This window comes from Manis pentadactyla, chromosome 4 (assembly GCF_030020395.1).
Source record: "Manis pentadactyla isolate mManPen7 chromosome 4, mManPen7.hap1, whole genome shotgun sequence".
Lineage (NCBI taxonomy): Eukaryota > Metazoa > Chordata > Mammalia > Pholidota > Manidae > Manis > Manis pentadactyla.
Window position 1 is genome coordinate 101,717,890 of NC_080022.1, and position 15,235 is coordinate 101,733,124.

The window sequence follows — 15,235 nt, forward strand, 5'->3', positions numbered from 1 at the left end:
TAAAACACTACAAATATTAACATTTTCTAACACATGTTCTAACGAACATGTATTACTTTTTGTAAAAAATAAATTAGTCATACTGTAGATAGTAAATTAATGAGCAAAAGACCAAGATAACCCACAATGAAGAAATAAAAGGGCCAATATTTGAAAATGTCCAACCTTACCAGTTATCAAAGTAGTGAAAATTGAAACAACATTGAATGCCTTTTCTTTTAACTGACAAGGATTTGTTAAAGGTACTGCTTAGTGTTGTAGAATATATCAATGTATCACTCCCATGTTGCTGGTGAGAACATAAGCTTGTAAATAATTTTTTTAATCAATTGGGTATATATACATATTTTTTATTAAGGTATTATTGATATGCACTCTTATGAAGGTTTCACATGAAAAAACAATGTGGTTACTACATTTTGGGTACATATATTAAGAGCATCAAAATATTTATACTCTGTCCTAATACTCCCCCACCTAAGAATCTATCTCAAGGAAACAATTTAAAATACAGGCAAAGATGTTTACTGTTACATTATTTTAAAATATTGAAAAACTGTATACAAGCTAAATGTCTGCCATTGGAGAAATTATTGCTTAATTACAGTATAACCATGTAGTTGGATAAAACTATTAAAAACAGGCATTTATTTCAGATGTGGAATATGTTCTTGATGTTAAGTGGAAAAAAAGGATGTTGCAAAATTATTTATATATTAGGACCCCAACTATACATAAACATGTTAATAAACACTGGAAAGAATTGTGCTGAAGCATTCTGACTCTTGACACTTTATTCTTCACATTTTCTAGAGTAAGCAGAAAAGCATAAAGCAATTTTTTGAAAGTTTAAGAAAAATTACTGCAGATTTATGCTTCTGCATCACTTCCTTCTAGTGGCTTTCTATAAAAAATACTTAGGTATGAAGCAGGATGAAGTGCTGAGGGGTGGGGAATAACAGGTTGGGAGTTTAGCAGGGATGAGGGATCTGCCCTACACTAGGATGACTAGCCATTCCCAGTCTGAGGGGGTCCCAAGATGCAGAACTTTCTATTTTAAATCCGGGACAGGACTTGGCAGAGCCAGGTGAGCATGGCAGCCCTCTGGGGTTTACGGAACAATGAAAATAGGTTTAAGAAGCTTGTCTTGAGAAAGAGAAGCAAGTAAGTAGGTCAGGGCTTTAATCAGGAATCAGCCCTGTGTTCTCTTGCAAGGCTAACTGGGGGTTCTCTTCAGTTGAGGTGGTCAATATCATTGCTTAACAGCAGCTCTGGAGGCTGCCAGTTAGCAAAGCAATCAAGTGCTTTTAATTTACATGGTGTCATGTGTGAAAGACGTTGCACAATGAGACTTATTTACTACTCTATTATTCCAAAGATCACTTAGAAGGGTGGATTTCTTAGAGAGGAAGTGAGACTTTTTTATGACTACCCTAGCAGTCTTTCATGTGTCTAACGTCTAAGAGTTTGTTTGCCTTAGGATAGTATGCATACTCAGTTGTTCTCCTCTGAAGATATTATCCACTGTTTTATGATGCTATTATCAGTTTTAATTATGGGATGGCAAATGTGCCCAGAGGTTCCCTTTTATGGCAAATCATAAGAACCTAAATTGTAGTCATTAGAATTCTTTCTACCTAAGTCGCTGGACTCCATCTCAGATAGATGTCACTGAACCTTCCCAAACTATCATTCTTTTGTGTCAGGAGGACTTCAGTAGGATACTAATCTCAGAGACATAAAGGACTAAGTAACTTTTTAGAGGTGGCTCACTTCTGAGTTAACCCAAATTCTTCCCAAGAAATCAGGTGTAGTCATCCTGCAGATACTTGCTAACATGCTATAGGGATTGTGCAGAAAAGAGTAGATATTTTAGGAATATTGAGCAAGTCTACCACATCAGTGTCTATGACTTCTCTTCATTGCTGCCCCTCACAACCCATTACACTGCCCACCCTCTGACCACAGGATTTCTTTAAGATATTGTGAGTTCTCAGAGCCTCCTAAACCCATTTAGAAGGTTTATAGATGTTCTCCTTTCTATCAAGTGAGGTTTAAAGGCTTTTCAGTCCAGCTTTGTCAATCAAATTTCTACATTTACATGCCCTTCCATTAGGAGGAGGGAGAGGGGAAAAAAAGATTTGACATTTATTGATCACCCCCAGTGTGTCAGACACTGAGCAAGTCATCTGTATACTTATCTCAATTAATCTCCACAAATATTCTTTATTCCCATTTTGTGGATGAGGAAATCCAGGTTCAAATCATTTAGATAACATATTCAAGGTTCTCATTAATACGGAGCAGAGCTAAGAGTCTGGTTTTTTAAAACATGTGCTCTTTCCACTCTCCTCAAGCATCCACTTATGTCTTCCTCCCTCCCTTCATTTTCCCTGACTTCTCCTTCCCCTCCCCCCTCCCCCCATCTTCCTTCCACCAGTATTTTGTAATTGTGGTAAGTGTTATCAAAGAGACACACGGGGTGCTCTGAAGGTTTATATCAGGGGAGCCACACCTGAATAATGATGGAAGGTTCTGGAGGAAGTGACATGCTAAGGGATGAGTAAGAAATAACCAGGTAGAAAGGAGGAAGGTGGGGCAGACTCTCTAGGTGGAGTGAACAGTGTGAGCAGAAGTCCCCAAGGTAGGAAGGAAATAGGGTGTTTGGGGCATAAAAGAAATGAAGTGCAGAGAGAAAGGGAGCAGAGTAAAACTTGGCTGCTGAGGCCGACAGGAGCCAAGCAGAATGAGTGCTTGCAGCTGGGGGAGGGGAGTCTGTCCTTCACTAAATGTACCTCCCACTCACCTGAAGCACCAAGGAAGAGGAACATTTTCGTTTTTTACAGAGAAAACACTCTTATCTTTAGCGTATCTTTATCATTCTTAATGAAGGCACTATCGGCACACTTGGGATGTGATCATTCTTTTTTGTACCGGACTGCCCTGTACCCAGCTTCCACCCTGGTCTCCAGGTACTAAATGACAGCAGCAACTGCCCTCCCCACCAGCCCAGGCCCTGTGCTAACCGCCCCTCCCCGCCCCTCATTCCTAAGTCCTCTGGAGTGTCCGGCCTCCCGTGAGAACCACTGCTCTAGTTTGGGGGGCAGGAGTGTCACTGCCACCAGCTTCATGACCTTGCTTTATCCCTTTATATATAAACATCCAAACTTCTTTCGGTGGATGCCCTTCCCTGTAGATAGCGCAATGGCTCTGACGTTTATCTTACAACACACTGGGAGCATTTCTAATTACATGCAGTAACTGTTGAGTCACTGCTATATGCCAAGGTCGGGAGTACAGATAGGCTAGTGGCAGAGACAGATGTGAAACAATTAATTACAGTTCTGTTGGGAAAGGGCAACCAGGAAGTTTGTAGAGGGGATGGAGGTGACAGAGGAGGAAGTGATGACCTCTCCTGGTCAAGGATGTCAGGGAGGAAGGCATTCCAGGCAGAGAGGGCAGCAGCACATTTTGTGGAGACAAAACACCAGGTGAGCTTCGGTAGCTATAAATAGCCTGTCATTGTTGAAGCATGAATTTCAAGTCAAGGTAGGGTAGAAAGACAGGTTGGGGAGGTAGACAGGCACAGTTCACAAAGGGCTTCATATGCCATGCTAAGGAGCTTAGATAAAATGCAAAATGAACTCCCATATGTGTCATACGTGCAGATCTGGAGTCATCCAGAAATGATAACATCTGAATGATGCCTTTAAAATTTTTCTGAAGAACTGTACAGATAAGGTTACTGCAGTATAACACAAGTTTCTCTCTGGCTTTATAACCCCATTTATGAAGTTCCTATGTACCTTGGAGGATTTTAAAGTTTCTTTTTATGTATTGCTATTTTAAAAAGAGCTTTATCGAGCTATAACTGAAACACAATAAACAGGAAATATTTAAATGTGCGATTTGTTTGACATTTGTATGACACACATATACATCTGTGAAAAAAATTACAATCAGCATACTCATCACCCCTAAAAATTCCCTCATGCCCCTTGGTAATCCCTCCCCCAACTTCCCCAACCCCAGGCAACCACTGATCTGCTTTCTGTCACTATATATTAGTCTGCATTTTGCAGAATTTTATATAAATGTATATATATATATTTTTTGGTCTGGCTTATTTCAAAAAGCATAATTATGTTAAGATTCATTCATATAATTGCATTATCAGTAGTTACCACTTCTCATTTTTTTTAAATGTTCTGCTTTTGCAGCACACCCTCCTACAGTATTTACTGTATCTCAGCGAATTTGTTCCATGGGTGACCCTCCACATTAGGAAGGGCTTTGAGGGCAATAGTCCCACCCTGGCGATACAAAATATACTGATTGGAGAAGAAATGATGAGGCGTAGGTCCCAGTTTTCTAAGAATTCTCTCAAATATAAAAATGAGTACTATGATAGGCAAAATAATGGTCCCCAGAAATGTTCACATCCTAATCCCTGGAACCTGTAAAGCTCCTATACATGTCAAAAGGGATTTTGCAGATATGATTAAATTAGGGATTTGAGATGAGGAGATTATCCTGGAAAATTTGGGTGGATCCACTTTTGTAATCACAGGGTCCTTTTAAGTGAAGGAGAAGCACCAGGGTCAGATCAAAAAGAGATTTAAAGATGCCAGCTTTGAAGATGGAAGAAGGGGCCACAGGCCAAGGAATGCAGATAATCTTTAGAAGCTGGAAAAGGCAAGGGAATAGACTCTCCCTTAGAGCCTCCAGGATGAATGCAGTCTGCTGACACCTTGATTTTAGCCCAGTGAGACACATTGTTTTCAGACTTCTAACTTCCAGAACTGAAAGATAATACATCTGTGTTGTTTCAAGACACTAAATTGGTGATAATTTGTTACAGCAGCAAAAAGAAACTAATAGAATTACCAATCCTATTAGAACAAAACTGGAGATTCTGGCCACTTCTATGTCTTCGATCTTGTGACACAAGGTCTAATAGGAGCAGAAGCAAGTTGACTTTGAAATCAGACTGACTTGTCCTAGCTGCTCCTTGGAGCTCATTTCTTCATCCTAGAGAAGGGATGATACAGTGTTTATCCTGGAGGACTGTGGAGAGGACTGATGAGGTAATGTAAACGAAGGGCCCAGCATATAGTAGGCCCTCAACAGACATTCGTTTTCTTCACTTACCACCTAATTCTTGAATCCAAGGGACTAAATCCTCACTGCTAGTGACCTGCTTTGTAATTTTGGCTGAATTGCTTCCTCTCCTTCAATCTGTTCCATGAGGTTAAAGGGAGGTACTTATTAAGTCTCCAAAGATGTTTAATTAGAGTTTGTAATGTAGCTGGATACTCTTGGTTAAAAAGTGTTATTCAGATGCAAAGTTCTGTTACCTTTTAAGCAGGTAATTATTTCTTGTCCCAAATTACTTAGCACTGTACTGAGGTTCCATCTCTGAGATGATGATATTGCTTGAGAGGATGAAGAAATGCCTCACCTGGGTGTTGTGAGTCTTAGTTAATTAATGTTTATTAAGCCAACACAAGCCTATTATAAAAGGCTAAATGTTGAGTATTATAATTTCCTTTTATATGGTTGTCACTTTAAGTACTTTAATATAGCAATGAAAACTGTCCAATAAAAGTTGGCATTTCAGCATTGAATTAGATGATATTGACTTCATAATCATGTGGGGGGAAGTCCAATTATGGCTATTTAAAGAACTTTGTGCATGTTATATAACAAAGAGGCCAGGGAAGTAGTACTCATACTTTTCTACGAGGGCATAATTCATACCAGATTCGTATTTCAAATCCTTATCTCTTATATAAAACAGTACAGACTGACTAAAAAAGCTAAAATTTTGAAGTAATGAAAGGGACATTTTATGTAATAGTTAATAATTTTTTAAAAGCTGGTTTTCATCAGATGTTATATGCCACACTCTGTTCTAAATTCTATGCATGCTTTAAAGCTAAAATAGGTCTGACTCCAACGTACCACATTACTATAAAGAGCATTGCTATCTGCACAAATTTCCAAGTACATAACTGATTCATCAGAGTGATGAGGATGGTGGAGGAGGATTTATACAGTATAGGGACATTCGTTCCATAGTAATGGCTACCATTTATTGGACATACTACATGACAGACACTGCACTAAGTAAATGTGGTATCTAATTGTATTCTTACATTAGCCCTTTGAGGTAGAGTTGTCATCACCATTTTATAAGGTAGGAAAGTAAGACTCAGAGAAGTTAGGTAAATTGCCCCAAATTGTGAATCTAGAAAGTAGCAGAACCAGGATTCACATCCATGTTCTGCTGTCCCCAGAGCATGACATGCCTGTGTGAGGGATAGATAACTATGGCAAGTGTGGTTCATAAGCACTCAGGAAATGTTAGTTGGCTACAAACATGTTTAGGTCATAGGCCAACATGCTCTAATGAAGATGATCAACTTTTTGTGGGTTTAGGTAATCATCTTTTTATATTTTTTAAAAACGGGTATATTTCCTTTTCTGTTAATTCATGTCCTGTGTTCTTTGGGATCATTTTACTATTGACTCAAAGGATCTTTATTATAAAATACCTGGAAAATACAAGAAAATATGACCAAGGAATCATGACTAATCACTCACCCGCCCTCACCTACCTTCATGAGCATATTGCCAGGTTCCATTCATTTTTCCTCCAAAACACATCTTATGTCTCTACAACCTCCATTTCTTTAATCTTCACTGGCAGCACCCAAGCTAGCTCCTTTCAGCTTCCATACACAAAGTTCTTTTCTACCTTCTGGTCTTTGCACACACAGCCCCTAAGCCCAGAAAGCTCTGTACCCACTCTGCATGGTTGCCTTTGCATCCTGCATGCTCCAGCTTGAAAATCATGTCCTCAGAGAGGTCTTCCCTGACTATCCTATGTCAAGAAAGTTTTGCTTTGTTTCTTATATTCTTTTCCTATCCTTCATAGCACTTATCACCACTTATAATAATATACAGTATGGTAAATCCTTTGCATGCAATTAATGAAATAATATTTATAAAGTGCTTAGAACAGTGTGAGGCACATAGTAAGTGCAATATAAGTGATGATTTAAAAAACAACTCCCATAATTCTCACAACCCTACGTGTGCTACTAATATCCCCATTTTACAGATGGACAAACTAAGTAACAGAGAAGGTAAGTAACTTTCCCAAGGTTGCACAGCTAGTGAGTAGCAGAGCCTAGCTATAAACTCAGTCTGGCACTGAAGTGCACACTCCTAGCCATTTTCTTTATTTCCTTTTCAATCCAGGACCTAGCATAGGGCCTTGAACCAATAGGTATGTTCATTGAATGTTTAATAAATGAACAGATCTCATAAGGAAATAAAATTTACCAGTAATTCTATTACATAAATATTGTGGGAATTCATCCTTCAGATTTTTTTTCTAATGCAAGGATAGAATTTTTATCAAAATTGTAATGATAAGGAAAATATTCAACACAGCCATCAAGGTCAGTAAACCGCTTTTTCCCTCCGGTTGGCAAAGTCAGCAGAGCACCCCCAGCTCCCTCCTCCCCTCCTTCTCTGGGATCCCCTTTTGCCCTGCACATGCCAAAATGCCACAAATCAAAATAATATACATTGCTCCCCTTACTGTGCTTAGGGTTCAGACCTTGGGAGATTATTACTCACCTCTGAGGCCTCCAGTGTAAAATAAAACCTTAACGCTCCAAGACCTCCAAGTGCGCTTGGTTCTTCCGTCAGCAGTCCAGTCCAGGTTTTCCAGTATTTTCCGTAACAGTAACTTCTAGAAATCATTTTGAGGAGCATAGATCAAGTATCAATGTACAATATGTTTGACATTTTATTCATTTTTTTTTTTGAGCTTACAATTTCATGTCAGTGTTCTTCCTTTAGGCAATGGATAGGAGACAGCGGAGAGAAGGATAAATCTTTAAATAAAAGAGAAAGAATTTTCCCAAAATATTCTAGCCCTTCCTATCTCTAAGCAGAAGTTGCCAAATAAGCAAGAAAGTTTAGGGTTTGGGAAAGGGATGAGATACATAAATATAAAAATGGTGATTATATGTAAATTTCAATTATACTTCTTTAAATCAGTGGGTTTTAAAATTTGTCAGAATTATTTTTAGAAAATCAATTGGCAAGAGTTTTTTAAATGTTCTCAAAGCACAGCAAAGGTCTGTGGCTTACAGTACACATTAGACAGTCTATGATGATTATATCACCACGTCAATGGCAAAACTGGATAAAAAGACAGCGCTGACCCCCAAAGGGCAAGACAAACAGGTGGAGGCTCCTGGTAAAACACTGAGAAGAAGCTTTTCCAAATACAGATTTGCTCAGTTTCAAAAGATTTTTTTGTTCTGGCTTTCAAAACAGTTTCAGGGTAAATAATTTGTAACAGCTGGTCATCAAATTCATGCACACTCACAGAAGGCCTACATCTCTAAGACTGGCTATAAATAATGTATCCATCTGGCTCTTGAGGGAGTATTGGATTGATTTGTTGCTCCATCACAGTGTCTCCCTTCTGCCCTCAGCAATAACAGAACAAAGCCAGAGTGCCAAACTGAATGGTATATGGTTACAGTTACAGACACTGCATTTGTGCCCCCGCCCCTGCATTTCTGAGATTAAGTTAGCTGATAGGCTTACCAGAGCCTGTAACCAAATGCAGTCATTGCAGAGGGAGACTGTATCACATTACCTTTGAAAATATTTTAATTTAGAAACACCATACACTGGATACAAAATCCATGAACACCCGACCTCTGGGCGTGGCCTAGGACATACTATTCTGGAGCCATCTCCTATTTACTTTCATGGGTAAATAAAAATCTTGAACTAGGAATAGAGGGAGAGAATTTGAAAATTAAAACAGAGTCAAAGTAAATATTTTTGAATGCTCTTAAAAGAAAAAAAAGACAAGCGTTGATCACATTGGAAGTTCCCTATGTAGTCTTCAAAGCTGATTTCTTACAGTTGAAGGAACCCAGAAGAAGCAGGCACACCATGATTTTTGAAGCTCACTTTTTGTTCCGTTATTCAGCTGCGGCCAGCTTCCAACTATTGAAAAAAAGAAAGACAATTTAGAAATAAAAGATTGCTCATCTGTATTGCAAGGCCCTTTAACTGGTTCACTCCACGTCCAGAAATCCCAAGACAGAGGTGAGTCTCTATTACTACTGCTCTTATCGTACCTCTTTGTGTTGACTGCAGCCAGTCAGTTGAAGACTTAGAGGAGCGTACTACTTTATGAAGTACAAAGTATCATTCGATCACATACTTAAAGCTCCTAACTATAATCTATTCACATTCTTAATGACACAGATATACAGGAGTAAGAAGAATTTGGATCGTTGAATCATTGCCTCCAAAAGTCAAGTTCTTTTATCATGACAGTTGGTGGGGTTGATTCTAGAAGACTGGGGGTCAGAATGAGACTGGTATTTGAGTGGAGGGAGGCAGGGAAGCGTGGATAGAAACAATGCCTGCTTTCTCTGCTGCCTCTGCATCACACTCCATGTCTGGAGGCTGCAGTGGTCTATATACCAAACAGAGGGCACTGGGGATGAGGTTGAGAGATTGTCACTGGCCCATAGCCTCACAGTTTTCCTTTGATGGTGGGAGCAGTCATTTGATTTATTACATGATATATAACATCTGTATTACCACAAAATGGGCTTAGTGAATGGAACAAACACCACCTACCAGCCATAAATAATGATTCGTTGACTATCTTGGGCCTCTAACCACCAAAGAGCTTTCTTTGGTTTTCCCATCTTAGACATTCTTTACCGAAGTCTACCAGATTCCCAGTCATCCCAGCCATGGTTATCTTCTCTTAAATTAGTCATATTGGTGAGCTGAAGTCAGCACTTCAGCACCAAATTCAGACTTCATAATCAAGTAAACCAAACAGGGAATAGATGTCAGCATGGTGATCACATGGTTGTTCATCCCAGCTCAGAGCCCAGACTGCAGTGTTTTCATGGGGCTGGGTCACTGGGATGTGTCAAAGTGCTCACACTCAGAGTGGTTTGTGAGCTACTGCTGAGTACGTAATGGCCAGCATAGCTGCATAGCCCCACATGTGTTCACCTGAACTCAGTTAATCAAATTGGGTTCTGTAGAAAGATTCTGTTGGGTTCTGACTGGACTCCTTTGGATGTGTTTTGGATTCTAAGACTGAGCTGTCCTTTTGACATGGGAAGATGTTCTGGTTCCTTCCAGCTGCCTGTGAGGGGACCATTACAATGTAAAGTTGTAGATTGTCCTTTTAACAGATAAGAAACTTGATATTTTGCGTACAGGCAAAAAATAATAGCAGAAGCTGTATTCTTGTGTGTAATAAGAGTTCCTCAGGCTTCTCCCGTATCTTGGTGGTCTCTCTTTTCTTTTCTTCTTTTTCTTAAAGAGTTATGACAAAAATTCAGTTTTATCAATTTGAACAGAATATTTTAGAAACTAGAATTTGCCTAATGAAGGGTCTTATTTTCTTAGCAAGGAGGGTTTGGAGCTCAGCAATGAGTGCTTCAAGATACAAAGAAGGCATGAGGATGCGTCTGGAGATGTGTTTGAGTCGTTAGAAGTCCTGCAAAACTAGAATTCATTTTCCTTTTTCTTTGTAGGCATTTAAAGATATTTTTTTGTTTCCCTCAAAAATCAGACTTTATAGATTGAAAATATTTGATATGTAACACCATGAAATCTTAAGGCATACAAGATGTTAACTTGGTATATATGTCTTAATATGATTGCCATTGTAGCGATAATTAGCATCTCTGTCACATTACATAATTATCATTTCTTTTTAGTGATTGGAGTAATTAAGTTCCATTCAGCAAGTTTGATGAATGTAATACAATAGTGTTGTCTATATTTACTATACTGTGAATTAGCTCTCTAGGGCTTATTTACCATTTGTTGCAAGTTTGTACCCTTAAACAACATCTGTCCTATTCCTCCAGCCCCCTTCCCCTGGTAACCACCATTTTACTCTCTGTTTTTACACGTTTTCTTTAATTCCATTTAAAAGGATATCATACAGTAATTGTCTTTCTCTGTCTGATTTATTTCACTTAGCAAAATGTGCTCAAGATCAGTCTATGTTGTTGCAATTGTCCTTTCTCATGACTGAATATTATTTCAGTGTGTGAGTGTCAGTGAGTTTGTGTGTGTGTGTGTGTGTGTGTGTGTGTGTGTGTGTGTGTGAGTGTGTATGTGTGTGTGTGTGTGTGTGTGTGTGTATTCACATCTTAGATTGTTTCTGTAGCTTGGTTACTGTGAATAATGTGCAGTAAATCTGGGGGGGGTGTATATCTTTTCAATATTTGCTTTTATTTTCTTTGGGTACATACCCAGAAGTGGACTTGCTGGAACATGTGGAAGATCACTTTTAGTTTTTCAAGGAACCTCCCTATTGTTTTCCATTATAGCTGAGCCGATTTAAATTCCCACCAACAGTGTACAAGGGTTCGCATTTGTATATATCTTTGATAACATTTGTTATCTCATATTCTTGATGATAGCCATTCTAAGAAGTATGAAATGGTATCTCACTGTGGTTTTGATTTGCATTTCCCTGATAATTAGTTATATTGAACACCTTTTCATGTACTTTTTGGCCATTTGGATGCCTTAGACAATTTTTGATCTAAAATTATTTAGTGATAGTGAAAACTATCTTTACAAGTAGATTTTTAAGAATAGTTTGAAGGTTCTGATAGAGATAATGTCTCACATATGCCATTTCTTCCTTTATCCTTTAAAAATCCCCACACACAGATTGCCTAGCCTTCTCTACCTGGGCATTCTTCAGTATCCCAACACAGAGGCTGGTTCTGTTTTCCTTTTTAAACTACCTTTTACTGAATGCTCAGTCTGTGCCAGGCACTATGCCAAGAGTTTTGTAGGTATTACCTCATGTTCACCTAGCAATCCTATGAACTTGATACTATTATTCCTATTTTTCTGAAGAAACTAAGACTTGAAAAGTTAAATAACTTGCCTGATGGCATATAATGAACTTGAGTGGAGAAGCCAGAATTCAATCCAGGCCTCCTAACTCTTGCTTTCCCACTGTGCTTTTGACTGTCTGGGGAAGCATTTTCCCTTAGTCTTCAGCTTGGGTTGGAGTAGCCTATAACTCTGTTCATGAAGATACACCTCACCTTAGAGTAAATACTGGACACTGTAAATGATTTAAAGTAATCCTGCAGTGATTCTTTTTCTTCTATTACTTTTAAACAAAATATCCTTTTGATTTCTCTAACACTGCACATACCTATAAATTAAGATGTATGTGTAATGTTTTATAGATATCTTGACCACATTTAGTTTGTACTACTTTTCTTTTGAAGAACTTAGGTCATTTTTTTTTTTTTTGGTTAAACATATTACTTTAACTTTTTAGATTGTCTAATAAATCAAAAGTTCATAGGCTCATAAAAATATGGATGCAGAGAAGACCTCAGAGATCGGCTCACTTAATCCTGTCATTATATGGGTAATGGAGGCTGGCTGGTGGCTGTGGGCCCCTGGTTGAGTCAGAGCCTCAGCTGCTCCACCTAAAACTGGAGGAAATTTTACTACTTCTGAGGAGTTGTTCCAAAAGTCCATAAATCAAGGGGAGATATCGAAATTGATATTTCCAATTTCATTTAAAGTAAAAAGTGACTCATATCAAAAGGCAGCTGGTTTTGCTCTGACCACTTTTAGGAGTATCCCCAAGGTGCACTGCTACCACCAGATTGTGGCAGTTTGTTGGGACTGCTCAGAGAAAGGCAGCTTGTCTGGCTGGGTTCTGCCTGGGTTCTAATCAGAAGAGAGATGCTTGGTGGCAGACTGGCCTCCAAGTGTCCAAAAGGCCTTTTTGTTCCTTGGTCATATTTATCTGCCTTTCTCCAACATACAAGGGAAAATCAGGAGAAGGGAACCAGAATGTCAAAAGGGACAAATGAAAATGTACCAGAACAGAGAAGGTTGGTGGTTATGTTTGAGGTGAGCCAGCTTTCAGTGTCATACACTTAGCGGCCTGTCAGTGATGTGTGGACCAGTGACAGCCATGGTTCTTCAAAAAAACCAATCCTTTACTTGAATCCCAAGCTCCTATTTTGGGAGAATACATTCCAAATAGCATTTTCTAAGAAAGATTGATAAATTTTGCCCATTAACTAGAGACCAACATCTCCCTCAAAATCTAATGAATGAAAATTTAATGCCCCAGTCCTCCAGCTTTTTTTATTCCTTACTTATATACCACTGATTATATTAATATAGTATTCAGGATGGGTTAGCTCTTGGCCACACTGCCTTCATGTTTATAACTGAATTTCTCTAAATGCAGAGCATCCATTTTGTTCTGGCAGAGATACTGGGATAAGCATAATTTCATACATTATTCCAATATATTTAACAATGAGGCTCTTCTCATTTTGCACAGAATAGCACACACAATGAAGACAATCAATGAAAACCAGAAGATCTATTGTTACAATTGAAAACATTAAGACCAGGCAGCAAAGGACAAAGGAAGTTAGGCTGCACAAAAATGGATGAACCCAGTTTCTCAGAAGATATAACTTCTAAGCACAAGGAAGATATGCCTTATAATGGGGATTTCTCCCAAATTAATATCTGCAATGATTATAATCTTACCTCAAACAATGATACCCCTGATGCCACAGATCAAATTATTTTAACAGCTGATGACACTCAAGAAAAGGCTACATATAAGGGGACTTGCAGATATACAGATATGGCCATAACTCTGAATAAAATGCCCAAAAATGCTGTCAACAAAAACTATGAGACAGAGACACAATGCACCATAAATCTTCATATTCCAGCTAATAAAGGAGACCCTTCAAAGTCAAACATTTCTGATATTTTACTCACCATCTTTCGAAGGAGGAAATCTCAGAAGGTCAAGGCATTAACAGTAAAACTCTCCCAGAGATCTCTAATGCTGCCAGTTCTGATGAAGCTATTATTAAAAATATTATTTTGCATTATGTTAAGAATTCTTGGCCAAAAGAACAAACTCTAAAACTCTCTGACCTACTCAACCCCAACAGGGATGGCGAAAGCAGCAAGAAGCCCAGCTGTTCTCCAACCACAATGAAAGAAAACACCTCCAGTTTAGAAGGGCCAGTGCGGCTTGAATGTAGCAGACATCAGGACAATTCAGATTTCCTAACTAAAGTCAAGAATCTAAGTGATAAAAAAAAAAAGTGTCCAAGGGAGAGCACCCCACAAACAGCAGAGTGAAAAAGCAAGTTCAGGCAACAGGTTTAACTATGGCCCTGGTCAAGTTAATTACTGGTTCTCTGATTTCTCTGAGGTTCTTCCCAAAGAGAAAAATCCCTAAAAATAACCTAATCCATAAGCCACTTACACTAGATAAACAAGCCAATTTTTCTCCTAAACTGAGAGATAAATCAGCTATTGTGCAAGATATTTTAGAAAGCATGCCTAGGTCAAATTGTGTTGAAAAACAAGAGCAGAAACGTAAGCTATTGAACCTTTGCAGATGAAGGTAAGTGAGAGCAGAGCGGTCTCCAGGAAGTACAGGCCCACTGCTCACCAATGTCAGCGTGGCTCTTCACAAGGTGTCTGATCTGAGCTTTGGTTATGGCCAGTCCTTGGCCTCTCAGAAGCCCAGTGGGTGTCCTCATGAGAAGAATCAGGGCTGAACTAACCACAACACAGGGTAGGAAAAACTCCCAATTCTTCCACCTGGAATTTGTGCCCCTCCCTTTTTTACTTCATTCTATCCTTCTAAACTTAGCTCCCCTCCCCCAAGCATCACCCTCAGTTACCTGGCTGGCCCCCAACCTCCCCTCGGGCCCCATCTTCTCCGAACTCCTGCGTTACATGGAACATCCCGTCTGTTACCAAAGACCTGCTCATTTTCACGGCTTCCTTTAATTCTTTATTGGCCACAGGACTTTCAGAACCCTGCAGTCCTAATCTTTCCTATTATTCTTTGTTTAGTATTCTGTCACAGCATTTATCTCAGTCTGCTTTGCATCATAATAAATTTGGAAATACAGGTTTCTTCCACTAGATTTGAAGCCTGTGGAGAGCAGCAACCATGTCTTCATCTTCCCATTGCCTAATTCTCCCAGAGGCCTGGCCTTGTGTCTTACACATATTACACCCTTAGTATTAATGTTAAATCGACTTAAGATCTTTAATAACATGTTTCGAGATTGTTATAGTAACTAGTAAAAATTGTTAATGTTTAATTCAT

The 15,235-nt window shown here is 38.9% G+C and overlaps 1 long non-coding RNA gene across 2 annotated transcripts in view; it reads left to right on the forward strand.

Moving 5' to 3' along the window:
* The first annotated feature begins 9,030 nt into the window (after window positions 1-9,030).
* LOC130683393 (uncharacterized) overlaps window positions 9,031-15,235 on the forward strand; it is a 106,006-nt gene continuing 99,801 nt past the window's right edge. Inside the window, exon 1 of one of the 2 annotated variants that reach the window (XR_008997093.1) lies at window positions 9,031-9,147. This is a non-coding gene — a long non-coding RNA (uncharacterized LOC130683393). The remainder of the gene's footprint in view (window positions 9,148-15,235) is intronic. The other variant, XR_008997094.1, reaches the window with a different exon arrangement.